Source organism: Dasypus novemcinctus, chromosome 10, assembly GCF_030445035.2.
Source record: "Dasypus novemcinctus isolate mDasNov1 chromosome 10, mDasNov1.1.hap2, whole genome shotgun sequence".
Taxonomy (NCBI): Eukaryota; Metazoa; Chordata; class Mammalia; order Cingulata; family Dasypodidae; genus Dasypus; species Dasypus novemcinctus.
Genome location: NC_080682.1, coordinates 47546002 through 47561724, shown reverse-complemented (window position 1 = coordinate 47561724; position 15723 = coordinate 47546002). Strand labels below are relative to the sequence as shown.

Below are 15723 nucleotides of genomic sequence, written 5' to 3'. Positions count from 1 at the left end.
ATTTAAAAAGATCAATTTGTTAGATGAAAATAAGACCCTCTGTACTTTCCCGTAGACTGATATAATAGGATTCCTATGAACCATCTTTTCTAACTTTTGAAGACATAGTAAAATTAAAATAAAAATTATATTTCTAGTGGAATGTTTTAAAAAATATTTTCAGAAACAAGAGATTTTTCAAACACCTAGAGTATTTCTAAACATAAATGTAGACTGATTTGATACTACAAAAAGAGACTATTTTGATAAATTTGAAGGACTGGTCATTTCTTTAAAGCAGGCCAGTGAAATTAAAGTTAATTAAGATTTGGGCAGTTACAGAGAAGCTTAAACTCTGGGATTCTCACATCCAGGGAAATATGTTTTGTAGGGTCAGAATGTAAATATAAACAATCTGTTTAATCAGGCAAGAATTTGTGCTTTATGTGTGACCTCTTCAGTTTTTGGTAATTCTTTAATACTGGTAACATAAGAAAATAAAAAATAGATTAAATTTTGGAACATATTAGAATATTGGCAACTAATTCTATTTTTGGCAGTTAGTTTATTAGTACAGTTTACTTGTACAAAGAGTATAAATTACATCTGTGAAAAACATGTTTTAAAGTAGATAAACTGAAAATTCATTAGAAATGTCTAAACCAACCTTTTAAAGATGCTTTGAATATTTTATGAAGTTAAAAGAATAAAATAAATAGTTATAGGAATTGTACATAGATTCTGTTATAAGATATGCAAATTTGTACATTGTAGCTTTGTCACCAATACCACATTTGGAAAAAGTAGTAGATTTGCAATGTTTGCCTTCTATTAACCTATATTCTAAAAAGTAAACAAGATATCTCTTAATTTTAAATACACTAATACACTTACATATGATTATTTTTTAAATCTTGGTATAGAGATTTTGGTTTTTAAAAATACAAATAAAAATTCAGGTGGTAAAATAGAATCTAAAAACTTTGGAAGCAAAATACTAAATTTCTTTGCCGAGCCTATTTCCAGAGTATGTTTGTTTTCTTCTTATAAAGACATTTATATTAGTATTAAGTATATAGGTTAAGACTTACTTAAATTACCTAATTAGGTTATATTAAACTAAGTTATTTTTAAAAGGGCTATGGTAATCTGAGAAAATTATAACACTATTTCTAATCCAGTCTTTAAGTAAAGCTCCCTAATATATCAGTTTTTAAATCTTCTATTTGAAGCTTAAAATAAAAGAAAAAATGACTAATGTCCTAATGGAAAATATAATCTCACAGCACTGGGAAGAGAGTTGTAAGCATGTAATAAAAACATGAGACGATCAGTTTCATTTCTGACTTGTCTTCGAGTCTTTCTTATGAATCATCCCATATTTTGACAGGAGAATAGTATATAAAATATACATTCAATGTTTTTGACCTGGCAGCTATTTAGAAATAGAGGGAAAATTACAACTTTGCCTGGCTAAATACTGTTAAGTGAAAATTAGAAAAACACAGAAGCTAAAATAGTGTAATGAACTGAAATTCCAAATATAGATATATATGTATGTGTGTATATATATATACTTTTTTGTTTTGTATAGCATTTTGTCTTGCTTATAAAACTGCATACTGCACATGAGTGAAAAAAAGAAATAATAGAGAAGTATTTCTCATTATAGCTTACTATACCAAAAAATTTACTAAGCTAAAAGTAATATTAAGGAATATGTTTATAATAGAATTTTGTAGTGTTTTGTTGAAGACGTATCTTTCCAGCAAGGGTTTTGGTTTATGTGTGTGTGTGTGTGTATTAGGATTTCTGAGTTTTATGATTGAAATTCATGTTACATTTCTACTGTCCTTTCAATTGGCAAAATGTTTCTGTGATAAAATCAGACATTGTGTACATTTTATTTTATTTTTGGGTATGAGAAAAATAGCAGGTGCTTTGGGATAATTCTAGCTGTTGTTTTAGGGCATGCATCAAATACCAAACAATTATTTTGCCTCTCAGTCAGCTGCATGTCTGAGCATGTTACAGTTTGTGTATGTCTGTACAACCTAGACGTGTTTAGTTTATATTGATAACACAGTAGTTTCTAAATGTGATTACTATTCTTACTGATATTATGGGCAATGTCTTAAAAATAAATGCATTCTAAAACTTCTGTTTGTAATTAAAATGAGAAAGACTGAAGGACAATTCATCAGTAAAATATAAGAGTGTGCTGTTTTCTGAGAGAATGAACTTAATCTTAGTTTATTTTTTAAATTAAACGAAAGTGTTTTTTTTACTTGGTTGTGGTATTTTAAACCCAGAAAGGAATAAATAAGCAGTATATCCTAATTCTGAATTTATTTCTATCAACACAGAGAAATGGAAAGCAAACTGTTGGCACAACCGAGTATTCCCCACCAAAAAAAAACTGGCTTGAAATTGAAAAGATATATTGCCCATAACTATTTTTTCTTATTAGGATTTATTTGGAGTTGCTTGAATTTTTCTTGTTAATATAGTTAAGGAAATTTCTCATATAAAATGGAGAAGTGTAGAACATTGTGGTCAGTTATAGGACAGTCACTATCTCTTGTTCATTGCCAGAACTTAGAAAACAGATTTTAAAATTAGTAATGTTGAGTATAAGAATCTCTGAGATATAATAAGTTAGAAAAATGCCCCAAAATTATAAAGGCGAAAGGGGAGATTAATTGAAGCTAAATGTTCCCTTAAATGAGAAACATTTGGCATTGTGAAGAGTGCTCTGGAGATTACAAATAGAGATGTTTTTTGGGACAGCTGAGGTTGTTTGTGTGGCGAGGGAAGAAGGCGAGATAGTATAACTGTAACTGCTTGTAAAAATTTCCGAAGTTAGTTTCGGGCTGTGAAGGTGAAAGTAGGTGCAACAATTGGGAGTGGGAAGGGGGAAGGGAGCAGGGCTCGCCAGTTCCGGCGTAAAGACAGGGTTAACCGCGGAGCCGCCCGGTGCATTCTGGGAGTCGTAGGCCGCGGGCATTGTGGGAGTTGTCGTAAAAGTTTGCTTTCTTGCAGTGATGGCTGCCTCTGAGGCAGAGGGTTGAGTTTTCTGCATTTCGGACGGTCTGGGGGGCTGCCGTCCGGTAAAAAGGCCACTAGTAGCCCTTCAGGTTGCCGAGGGCCTGTTAATTGTGTGTCTGGGAAGTGAACGAGCGGCCTGAAGGGTTAACGTTGGGGTTTGCGGTCGCCACATCGGCCTGGGGGCCTCTGGTGGCTTTGGGCTGCTTTGGGGCTCGTTGAGGGGCCCCAGGTGGCCAGGAAACGGTCGTCCGGCCTTATGCCTTTGAAATGTCTGGGTAGCCAGCGCCTACGTGTTTTGAGTGTGCCTTATTTTGTTACGGTTTTTGTATTGTTCTCCTTTCCTAGAGAGCCCTCTTCTGTCCGTGTAGTCACTGGTGCTTACGACCCTAGTTGGGGTTGATTTGGGCTTCTTTTGAGTCTGGTGGGATTTATGCATCAGCTGGAATGTTGGAAGATGTGGACAACAGTGTCTTAAGTATTGCCTGTCTCGTTTGAGTATAAAAAATCATCTGAGGGATGAACGTGTGTGAGAATATGGTGTTCGTTTTGTTTTGCATGTGGTGAACTTTGCCCTTGTTGGCTAATTCTGAGAGGCTGGCAGTTCCTACTTTTGAAATGCTTACCTAGTAACTTGGATGTCTTCTTAAAATTTTAGGACTTTCTAAAGGCTGCTTTGCAGTTGTTTGTAGAAAACTATATATGTAGTACTCAATATGAAACACGTGCCAAGATATTAATACCTTTAGTTCTAAGGAGTAAGCCCTTTGGGCTACTGAAGTTGAGTGGGTGCTTTTAAGGGGAGCAAGTTTGTTTTTAGCTGTGTTGCCTTACACCTTTGTATCACAGAATTCCTCTGTATGTTGGGACAGTGATTTTGTTTGGTATTGGGTACTCTCAACACTTGAGGCAGAATGGGTCACTGTGCTGGCATGTCACTGCATGTATCAGAATCTCAGAATAATACCAGATAACCAAGCAGGTCAGTACTTCTATTACCTGCCCATACAAACTTAGTCTCACTATTTCTGCTGCAATGTACTGCTCCATAATTTCTGCCTTATTTTGACTGTCAGGTTGTTGTCTGTGTAAACTGAGGCTTGAATGGTCATGAAAAGCCATTTCTCAGACAAGTGTAACTGGTGTCCAGAAAGGTTTTTCACTCGAGTTTGGCGAGGTAGGAGATTTGAAATAAGGTACAATGATGGTTTTGGAATTCAGCTAATGATATTTGGTTTTGGAGTGCAGTCACAAGCCAAAAATGATTTTTAGAGAGAGTGAGAAAAATTGTTTCATTTATTCTTGGTATTCTAGAGCATATAAAACCTCTTTTCATGTCATTGCATTGGACCACTTTGGTATAGCATTAAAAAGTCCTTTGATGTTTTGTGATGAACTTGATTTCAAAATTCCCCTTTTGTTTGGTTGCTTTGGACTCAACTGCTTGAAAATGTAATGCTAGAGAAAGGAGTAAAGCTGGCTGGTTTTGTACATGTTTCTGTTGAATGTGATTTTTAGTGTAGATTGACAGACTGATATCTAAATGACTTGCTAGTAAGTTAAGAAGTATTTCCTTCCCTCTGACCTGATCCCAGTGTCTTAGAATATTACCTAATTGTCAATGGGAAAAGGATTAGGACATTTGTTTTTAAATTATATACTGTTGATATTTGTTATTATTTGGTGTTGTGGTAAAATGCTATTGGTTCTGGTGAATAGGTTTTGTATCTTAGGAAGAATCTGAATGGCTAGAATTTGTACATTTGTATAATCATTCAGAATCATTCAAAACCATACAACCACTGTGTCAGTTTGCTTTGAAAGATGATGCATAAGTTTTTAATTGTCAAGTTTCCTCTGACTTGAGTTGAGCAGAACAAATAATTCATTAGAAGATGCTTTGAGAGCAGGAGGGTTCTCAAAAGTTTAGAGATAAATTTATCCTTGCATTTGCACAGAACCATCTGGACATTTACCTTTATAAGCAGGCACATTTCTGCAGAATGTTGAGGTTTGGAAATAATAATTCTAACATTAATCCCAGGGGCTTTTATTTTATACTGTTTTTCACCTCCATCACTATCTGTTGCTGGTATAAAATATTCCTTGTAATATACAAAGTGAATATTTCTTGTTCCTGGAAAAAAAAAATCCACTACGTTCTGGACCAAATGATCCCTAAGCCTGTGATAAACATGTCAAAAGCTGTAGTTTTAAATTTAGGCTTTACGTGGTTTGCTGGAATTCCTTTCAATTAGATATAACAATAAAGGGTAACTTTCTTGACATAGGTGTCAAAAATGGTTCTTGTGTTCATTCAAAAAAGAAAGACAAAGTTATTTTCAAATAATAGTATTTGGAAGGTAACCAATAAAAAAAGTTTCATTTTAACTGTAGTCCTAATTTGTACATACCAGAGAGGAGTTTTAAGGTCTGTTTTGGACTTTATTTAGGTCTCTGAGAGTTTGAATATGGTCATTCCCCAAAAGAGTATATTCTTCAAGTAATCCATTCCTGTGGGCATGGTACCCTTTGATTGCATTGTATTCACTGTAGATCATTTGATTATATTGCTTTTGATTGGACTCTGTCAGTAAGATATGAGCCAGCTTGAGTCTCTGCCCTCTTGCTGGGTCTGACATAAAGGGAGACAGAGAAGAAGCTGCCTTATTTGAACCAGCCAGGTGAGAAGGACTCCAGGTTTGTCCACATTTGAGCTCAAGGAGAGACCCAGGAAGAGATATCTGGCCACAGCTGAGTTCAAGGAGAAAGTAGAGACAGCAGACCTGCCATCTTGCCTGACTGCCACATGGCAGGATACCAGGATTACCAGTAGCTGACTTTGGTGAAAAAGCATCTCTGATGGTGCCTTGAGCTGGACATTCCACATCCTCAGAACTGTAAGCCTTTACCCCAAATAAAATTCCCATTATAAAAGTCGACCCATTTCTGGTACTTTGCATTGGCAGCCCTGTGGCAAACAAAGACAAGGTCCTTTCTAATTTCTTGTTTTCATGTCTAATTGTTCAGATTACTGAAAGTAAGCATTTCTGCATCTGTGAACATTTGTGGGTGGTAAAATTGCATACATATAACAACAAATCACCCATTCAAAAATTGGCTCTTACTTAACAGTATGTGAAGAGGAAGAATTTTTTATTTAGTTTGTTCTCTTACATGTGTATTTTGTTAAGTTTAATAAAAGAATTTAGATTGCAGTATATGTACTCTTAAATGCGGAGTGAATCGCTACCTCCTCTGTCCTGGGGGGGTTGTTGCCGCAACCTGTGTAGGTAAACTGAGAACCTGAGGGGAGGCAATGGGAGCTGAACAAAGACACAGAGACGAAGACAAGATTAGAGGGGCCAGGTGGGCCAGCGCTAGCTGATGGCAAAGCCAAGGCCTGGAGCAGGCACCACAAGCTTTATTTAAAGCAGTTAACTAGGTTATTGTTCTCAGAGCAGGGGCAATCAGACTTGAAGTTCTTTGAGGAGGGTTTTCTCTGAGTTTCTTCTTATCAGGGCATCAACTCCTTTCTGCTTACTTGCAGGTACAGACATGGCCACACTCTCACCCCTCTGCACACATGGAACCTCCCTAGCAACATAGCTTGAGTCCCGCACATTACTTTGGGGACCCCTACAGGTTTAAGGTTTCTGGAAGAAAGGGGAAAGACATTTTAATGTTTTTATGCTTGCCAATGATGATGCTTTCATGTCATTTTGCTTTTGTTTAAAATTCTTAAATAAATCCATGCTTCTGGATTTTGAATAGTTTTTAAAGGAAAATTCGGGAGGGGTGGGGAGATCAAATATTTTCAATGATCTTGTATTGAGAGAGTGGTTTATTTTTAATTATTAACCAAAGTTAAAGAGTATGTGCAGTTGATAAGAAAAATAAATGGGTCATTGTACTAGAGGGTTGAAACAGTGATCTTAAACTTTTTAGTACCAATTGTTAAAATTCTTTTCTGATAGAATTTTAACTTAAATATAATGGTGTTAACTTAAAAAAAAAACTGTGAAATGGCTTATTCCTGAATAAAATCATGTAATACTTATCATATTAATCTTTTGGTCACATGTAGGGTTAAGTAATTCTTTTCATCCTAACAAAGTATTTGAAAAAGGAAACCAATAAAGTGAAACTGACATGTTTTTCTGCTTGAGGAAGTAATCTAAAATTGAAACTTGGGAAAAACACAATTTTTATAAATGAGAAGGTTTAACACACTTAAAAGAACTTGTAAATGAGTTTGAAAAAGTAGAAAGGCAAAGCCATGGTTTGACAGTTTACAAAAGAAAAAATTCAAATGGCAATAATTGTGACAGACTGTGTTTTCCAAAGATGGCCACAACAATATTTCCAAGCGTACATGCTTTTCTGCAATGTGGTGGTGTCACTATCATTAAGAACTAGAATCTGTCTTTAGGTGAATGTATATAGGCCCTTTGACAACTTTGCTCAATAGAGTACCATTTACATGATGATGTGCCAGTTACAGGTGTAGCTCTTACTGGCCTGGCAACTCCTTTTTCTGCCTGTGGAAACCAGCCATCATATAAGAAATGCAATTACACTAAGATCACTATGTTGTGAGAAGCCTGACTTATGTGAAGAGGCCCTGGAGGGTAGTCGTCAAGTGTAGAGGCCAGTGAACACCAAGGACCTGTGAGTGAAGAAGCCATTTTGGAAATGGATTCTCCAACCTCAACCACCCTTTTTGATGGCTGTGTAAATCATAGGAATCACCCAATGGACCCCTTCCCAGTTTCTGACCCATAAGATCTTGAGCAAAATAAAGTGGTTGTTTTAAGCCTCTAAGGTTTTGAGTGGTTTATTATGCAGCTATCAATAACCAGAACAACTACTGGGAAATGAAGATGTCAGATTTCATAATAGATGACAGTATGGGAGAATATTTTAGTTTGCCACACCTGATGATACAAAATAACAGAAATGGCTTGACTTTTATAATAGGAAATTATTAGGGCAAATCTCACTGTTCTGAGACTGTGGAAATGTCCAACTCAAGGCATCATCACATATGCTGTCTCACCAAATTTGGCTACTGGTGATCCTTGACTCCTGCCATGTGGCAAGACAAAATGGCAACCAGTCTCTGCTTTTCCTCCAGGCTCACTTTCTCCCCAAGCTCAGCTGTGGGTGATTAGGTGTATGGCTCATCTCTTCAGCTAATTCTCCTTTGCTGATTCCAGCTGCTTTTTAACTATCAGGTGTCTCTGTCTTTTTGCAGCTGTAGATGATCTTGGAGTCCTCTCTCACATGGCAGGGTTGAAAAAATGGCAGCTCTGCTCATCTCTCCTCTGTTTATATATGACTCCAACAAGAGGATTAGGACCCATTCTGAGCCCCACAAATCTAATCAAAGGCTCTTAATTAACTGAGCTGATTAAAAGTGATCCAATCCAATTTTCCTTAACTGAATCTAACCCAAGAGGTCCCACATAAAATAAGTTTACAGGTACAGGAATGGGTTGACTTTAGGAACAATATTTTCTGGGAACCACAAAAGACTCAATAGGACAGAATATATTTGCATGTCGAAATCTGACAAGAACTTAGTATCTAGGTTATAGAAGGAATACCTAGATCATCAAACCAAAAAACAAGAACCCCAATAGAAAAATGGGTCAAGGCTATTAGCAGGCAGTTTTTAGAAGACAGAGCTAGCAAGTTAACAACATATAAAGGTATTTCAAACTCAGTAGTAATCAGAAATTACATAAACAATAAAATACCACTTTTTACCCAGTAGATGAGGGAAAATTGGAAAGATGGATGGTGCCAAGTATATAATGAGGGTGAAGGAATAGGAGCCCTCCTATACTGCTGATGAAAGTGTAAAATGGTGGAGCCATTCTGAGAGCATTTTGGCAGAATTTAGCTAAATTATGTATTATTTAGTAAGCTTTTTAATGGGTATGTATTGCCAAGATGTCTTACACAGGTTCCTAAAGGAACTAATATGAAGATATTGATCATGTATTTTTGCATGTGGTGGAGGCTTGGATCCAATATGACTGTCTTAAGTTGTTGGGGGGAATAGATAAGTAACATATGGTAGATGCACACATTAGTATTACGCATCAGATAGAAACAAATGACCACCCACCACAATGTGCATATATCTTAAAAATAAACTGCTTAGAAAGAATAGTAAACAGTGGGAGCTATAGCAATATCATTTATGTAAATTAAAACACATGGACACAAAAGAAATGTTTTGCAAAAAAGTGTTCAAAAAAATACCTGTCACACACATTAGAATGGTTACCTAAAGGCAAGAAAATTTGTCCATGGAAAGAGAAGAATACAAGTGGAGAATGAGATAAGGCAAACTAAATGAAAAGACCATTGATGATGGTGTGCTGTGAACTGAGACAGGTGATTAAACTTTCTACATCTGAGGTGCAACAATGCTCCCCTCCCCCCGGAGAGGATATTATAATTCTCCAATAATCAAAAACTATAAGTTGAAAGAATGGAAGTATTTTTAAAATGCCACACTTAGGGATAAGAATGTAATGAGATCAGTACAAAAGTGTGTTCCAATGGGCATTCTCAACCTTTATAGAGAAAAATTTGGACATACTTATGAAGAACCTTAAAAATGCTCATGCCCTGTCAACAAACACTTGTGAATTGCAATTAAGAAGCATAAGCATTTGAAATTGGTGCTTAAGAAAATATGTGTAAGACCTGTACATTGAAACTACAAAACATTCCTGAGGGACACCTAAATAATGAGAGATAAACCATGTTCTTAGATTAGGAGACTCAATATTGTTAAGATTTCAACTCTCCTCAAATTGCTCTATAGATTCAAAGAAATCCCAGTCAAAATCTCAAAAGGCTTTTTGTAGAGTTTGACAAGTTGACTCTAGAATTTATGGAAATGAAATACAAAGACTAGAATAGCCAGGATAATTTTGAAAAAGAACAAAGTTGGATGACTTGCACTACTTGATTTCAAGACTTACTTTAAGGGAAGCAGATATAGCTCAAATGATAGAGCTTCTGCCTACCATATGGTAGGACTTGGGGTCCATCCCTGGGCCCCCCCTGGTGAAAAAGAAGAAGAGAAAATGTACACGCACAGCAAGCCAGTGTCCATATGAGTGCCTGCATGGTGAGCCAGTGCCCCGCGCAAGTGAGTCACGCAGCAAGATGATGACTCATCAAAAGAGAAGGGAGAGTCAAGGTGAAGTGCAGCAGAAACCAGGGACTGAGGTGTCACAATTGACAGGGAACCTCTGTCCACATCAGATAGAAAACACAGGAGAAAAATCTTTGTGATCTTGGATAATACAAAGATCTCTTACATAAGACACAAAAAGTAGGAAACCAAAAAATTGTTAAGTTGAACTTCATCAATGCTAAAACAGTTTTCTATTCAAAATACACTGTTAAGAAAAAGAAAAGGCAAACTGCAGACTGGGAAAAAATACTTGTAAGACATCTGATAAAGGTTTTATATCTAGGATATCTAAAGAACTTGTATTAGTCAGCCAAAGGGGTGCTGATGCAAAGTACCAGAAATCTGTTGACTTTTATAAAGGGTGTTTACTTGGGGTAAAAGCTTACAGTTACAAGGCCCTAAAGAGTCCAACTTAAGGTTACTTTTCTCACCAAATGTCTTGTCATACGTTGAAGCAAGTTGGCAAGCAGTGTCTGTGAGGGTTCAGCCTTCCTCTTCCCTCTTAAGGCTCCGTAGGTCCAGCTTCTGATCTTAGCTGTAGGTTGGTATAGGGTTTATCTTTCTCCCCAAGGCTCGTTTCTTTCTGGGCTCAGCTGCTTTGGTCTCTTCACAAAGCCAGGTGTAAACTCTCAGGCAAATGTCTTATCTCTCTTCCCAAGGCCTCTGCCATGTCTATGGAGCGCTCTCTCTTCCTCTGTGTATCTTTTCTCTTTTTCTACTTCTGGGTCAGAGTCTGCTTTATTGGCCCAGCAAGGGGGAGGGGACTCAACCCTGCATACCCCAATGATGTGGTTGAATCCAAGTCCTAATCTTGATTTAATCAAGTAAACATAAAGCCTTTGAATTTAAATCAATCAAAGAATGTCATGCCCAGAGAAACAGACCAGTTTATAAACATAATATCTCTTCTTGGAATTCAGAAATAATATCAAACTGCCACAGAACTCTTACAAGTCAATAAGAAGACAATCTGATTAAAAGAATCAGCAAACGATTTGAGCATTTTTCATAATTAAATGAATGGCCAAGAAGCACCTGAAAAGATGCTTTTTTTAATTGTTCAGGGAAATTCTACTTAAAGCCATATTGAGGGAAGTGGATGTGGCTTAAATGATAGGGCTTCCACCTACCATATGGGAGAACCTGGGCTCGATTCCTGGGGCCTCCTGGTGAAAAAGAAGAGAAAGCATGCCTGCACTGTGAGCCAGTGTCCATGTGGTAAGCCAGTGCCTGCATGGCGAGCTGAGTACCTGGGTGATGAACCAAGTGCCTGTGCAATGAGCTGAGTGCCTACATGGAGAGCCCACACAAGTGAGTCACACAGCAAGATGACGATGCAACAAAAGAGAGACAAAGGGGAGAATCAAGGTGAAGCGCAACATAAACCAGGAACTAAGGTGGCACAGTTAATAGGGAACCTTCTACCACATGAGAGGTTCCCAGGATTGAATCCCAGTGAATCCTAGAGGAGAAAAAATGAGAAGACCAAAAAGATAAATAGATACAGAAAATCACACAGCAAATGGATACAGACAGCAAAAACAGCAGGGCGGGGTGGGGTGGGGGAGCAGAAAGGGGGAAATAAATCTTTAAAAAAAAAACCATATTGAGATACCACTACGAACCCATTAGGTAAAAAAGACTTACATTACCAAACATTGACAAAGATTTAGAGCAAGTGGAGCAAAAAGGTATAGCCTGTTTGGAAGACAAATTTGGCAGTTTCTTATAATGCTAACTAAATACAATATAAAATGTAATCTCACTTCTCAGCCTTATTTGCCCAAGAGAGATAAAACTATATGTCCGTATAAAGACTTGTCTGTGAGTGTTGTATTCATTATAACCCCAAATTGGAAAGAACCCAAATACCAATCAACTGAAAAGTGGTAACTGAATAGAATACTAAGCAATAAAAAGGAACAAACTACCAATGTACACAACATGGATTGATATCAGTGGCATTGTGGTAAGTAAGAGAAGCAAGGCATGAAAGACTATATATTGTATTATTGCATTTGTGTTCAATACTAGAAAGGGCAAAAATAAGTGACAGTAAGCAGAATCAGTGGTTGTGATGGGTTGGAGGGTTGGAAGGTCAAGGAGGGGATTGAGTATTATAAAAAGGCATGAGGAAACTTGGATGTGATGGAAAAAGTATATATCTTGATTGCAGTGGTTTCATTACCACATACATTTGTCAAAAACCATTGAACACTACACTTAAAATTTGTGAATTGTTTGTAAATTATTTCTCAGTAATGTGGAATAAAAGAAAAAAACCATTAATATTACTTCTAAACTTATATAAAGGGAAGCAGATGTGGCTCAACTGATAGAGCGTCTGCCTACCATATAGGAGGTCCAGGGTTCGAACCCAGGGCCTCCTGGCCCATGTGGTGAGCTGGCCCAGGCGCAGTGCTGTCACGCACAAGGAGTGCCGTGCCGTGCAGGGGTGTCCCCCGCGTAGGGGATCCCCACACGGAAGGAGCGCACCCTGCAAGAAGAGCCGCACCGCGCAAAAACGCAGCCTGCCCAGGAGTGGCACGACAGATACAGAGAGCTGATGCAGCAAAATGATGCAACAAAGAGACACAGATTCCCATGCTGCCTGATGAGAATGCAAGCAGACACAGAAGAACACACAGCCAACAGACACGAAGCAGACACAGCGGGGGGAGGAGGGAAGGGGAGAGAAATAAATAAAATTAAGTCTTAAAAAAAAAAAGAACTTATATAAAGAAATAATCAGAGATATGTATAAAAACTTATGTAAAAGGTTTTATTTATAATAGCATTATTTATAATAGCTAAATGCCATAAATACCTAAACACCCAGGAATAAGATATCATTTTGGGAAGCGGATTTGGCTCAACTGATAGAGTGTCCCCCTACCACATAGGAGGTCCAGGGTTCAAACCCAGGGCCTCCTGGCCCATGTGGTGAGCTGGCTCATGCGCAGTACTATTGGGGGCAAGGAGTACTGTGCCACGCAGTGGCGTCCCCCGCATAGGGGAGTGTCTCGCACAAGGAGTGCACCCCTCAAGGAGAGCTGTGTGAAAAAAGCACAATCTGCCCGGGAGTGGCGCCACACACATGGAAAGCTGATGCAACAAAAAGAGACATAGATTCCTGGTGCTGCTGACAAGAATGTAAGTGGACACAGAAGAACACACAGTAAATGGCCACAGAGCAGACAACGGGGGGTGGGGAGGGGAGAGAAAATAAAAATAAATCTTAAAAATTACATGTATCATTTAAATGAACCTATGATATATTCATTCTTAGACTCTATCAAGCTGTGACTGTTTGAGATTATTTTGTGAATTCTAAAAGAAAAATTGTGGACTGGGCTCTTCCTCTGGGTGTAATATCCTTTGATTGCATTGGATTTGATTGGGGGGGAAGGCTTTGATTGGATTGCCTGTTGGGATTGTTGTGGGGCTTTTTATTGGACTGCATCTGTGGTGTGTCACTTGGGTTGAGTCCTCACTACCTTGCTGGGTCTGATGTAAACAGACTAATATACGCAGAAGAGGTGAAAAGGGAACTGCCATGTTTGATCCTGCGGTGTAAGAGAGAGGATTGTTTAAGCATGAACCTGAAGAGGGTGGACCCATAGAGCAATTCAAGAGGAGACCATCTCCACTATTGATCTGATAGCTTATAGCTGAACTTGGGAAGAAAATGAAACAACTGAGATTGGTATAGGAAACCCTAAGAGGCTGATATAGGAAGCCCTAAGAGACAAGCCCTATGCCAGTTTGCAGTTGAAATTGGGAAGAAAGCAGAGTAGCTGAGCCTGAGAGAGAAAACCTGGAGGGGAGAGACTTGCTTCAACATGCAGCAGCTGACTTTGTGAGAAAGCACTTCTTATGTGCCTTGAGTTGGACTTTGTCGCCTTGGAACTGTGAGCTTTTATCCCAAATAAATACCCTTTATAAAAGCCAACACCTTTGGCAAACTAAAAGACAAGCCATTAAAAATTATATAGGGGTTGGGAAGCGGACTTGGCCCAGTGGATAGGGCATCCGTCTACCACATGGGAGGTCCGGGATTCAAACCCCAGGCCTCCTTGACCTGTTTGGAGCTGGCCCATGTGCAGTGCTGATGCGCACAAGGAGTGCCCTGCCACGCAGGGGTGTCCCCACATAGGGGAGCCCCCACGCGCAAGGAGTGCGCCCTATAAAGAGAGCTACCCAGCGTGAAAGAAAGTTCAGCCTGCCCAGGAATGGTGCCCCACCCAGAGAGCTGACACATAAGATGATGCAACAAAAAGAAACACAGATTCCTGTGCCACTGACAACAACAGGAGCAGACAAAGAAGAACACGCATCAAATGGACACAGAGAGCAGACAATGGGGGGGGGGTGGTTTGGGAGGGAAGGGGAAAGAAATTTTTTAAAAAAATTATATAGGGGAGCAGGGTGAAGTGTGCCTGTGCGGGCTTGTTGAGGGGCAAGAGTCAGACATTGTTATGGATGTGTTCCTCATGATCGGTGACACAAGACCACCATCTTCACAATGCCAAGAAGTCAAGCACCATCTTTGAGCTTAAACAACTGGGGAGGGCATCCTCAAGCAGCCATCTGACGAGCAGCATCTATAAAAGGGCGACCAGTTCCTGGCCAACAGCCAGACACTGGGTGAGTGTGGCTTCACCAGTCAACACCAGTCAAATGGCATGACCTCAGGCCCCAGCTATTGTGGAGCTGGCTTTCCAGGCAGATGACACTTTTGAGACTGTGCATTGAGCCCTCCAACAGCCCGCTGGAGGTGCTAGACATGGTGAAGCCACAGGACTCAGGAAGCAGTGCCAACGAAGAGGCTGTGCAGTGAGAGGCTCTGGCCTACCTCACAGAGCCCCACTCCTCCTCAATAAAGAGATTTGATGTAAAAAAAAAATTGTATACAAATATGTCTTGGAAAGATGTTCAGTATTTGAAGTAAAAAGACAAGCTATAATATAGTATATACTCTAGTAAGTTTTCCACTTATATTTATGATTGAACTATGCAATTAGAATAAAAATGAAACTAATTCATGATTTCACTGATAAATGAGTGTATTGTAGTATTCTTGTGAAATTATACAAGTAAATTCTGAAAATCTGGTTCCTGTATGTAATTGTTTTTCTTCTCATGGGGGAAAGAATGAGATAAAAAATTTAGACCAATGTTCTTAAGCAACAAGATAGGCCAAGTTCACCATTTCCTTTTACTATAAAACAGTGGATAACACACCCAGAGGGATATTAACTAATTTACACAAATCCCCAAGCTGGTACATTAAACAAAGAAGAAATCACAAAGGAAATGAGAAAATATCTTGAGGCAAATGAAAAGGAAAGCACAACATACCAAGACTTCTGGGATGCAGCAAGGCAATGATGAGAGGGAAATTTGTAGTGCTAAATGCTAACTTAAAAAAAGAAGACCTAACCTCACAACTGTAGGAACTAGAAAAAGAAGAGCAA

The 15723-nt window shown here is 38.5% G+C and overlaps 1 protein-coding gene across 4 annotated transcripts in view; it reads left to right on the top strand.

Annotated features, from left to right (window-relative positions):
- Positions 1 to 15723, top strand: part of HSD17B12 (hydroxysteroid 17-beta dehydrogenase 12) — a 266735-nt gene that overhangs the window by 67349 nt on the left and 183663 nt on the right. The window contains exon 1 of one of the 4 annotated variants that reach the window (XM_071218089.1): positions 2997 to 5035. The exons of the other annotated variants lie outside the window; for them this stretch is intronic. The gene's annotated coding sequence lies outside the window, so the exon portion shown is untranslated. Of the gene's footprint in view, positions 1 to 2996; positions 5036 to 15723 lie in introns of those variants that run through there. 4 annotated transcript variants of the gene reach the window in all.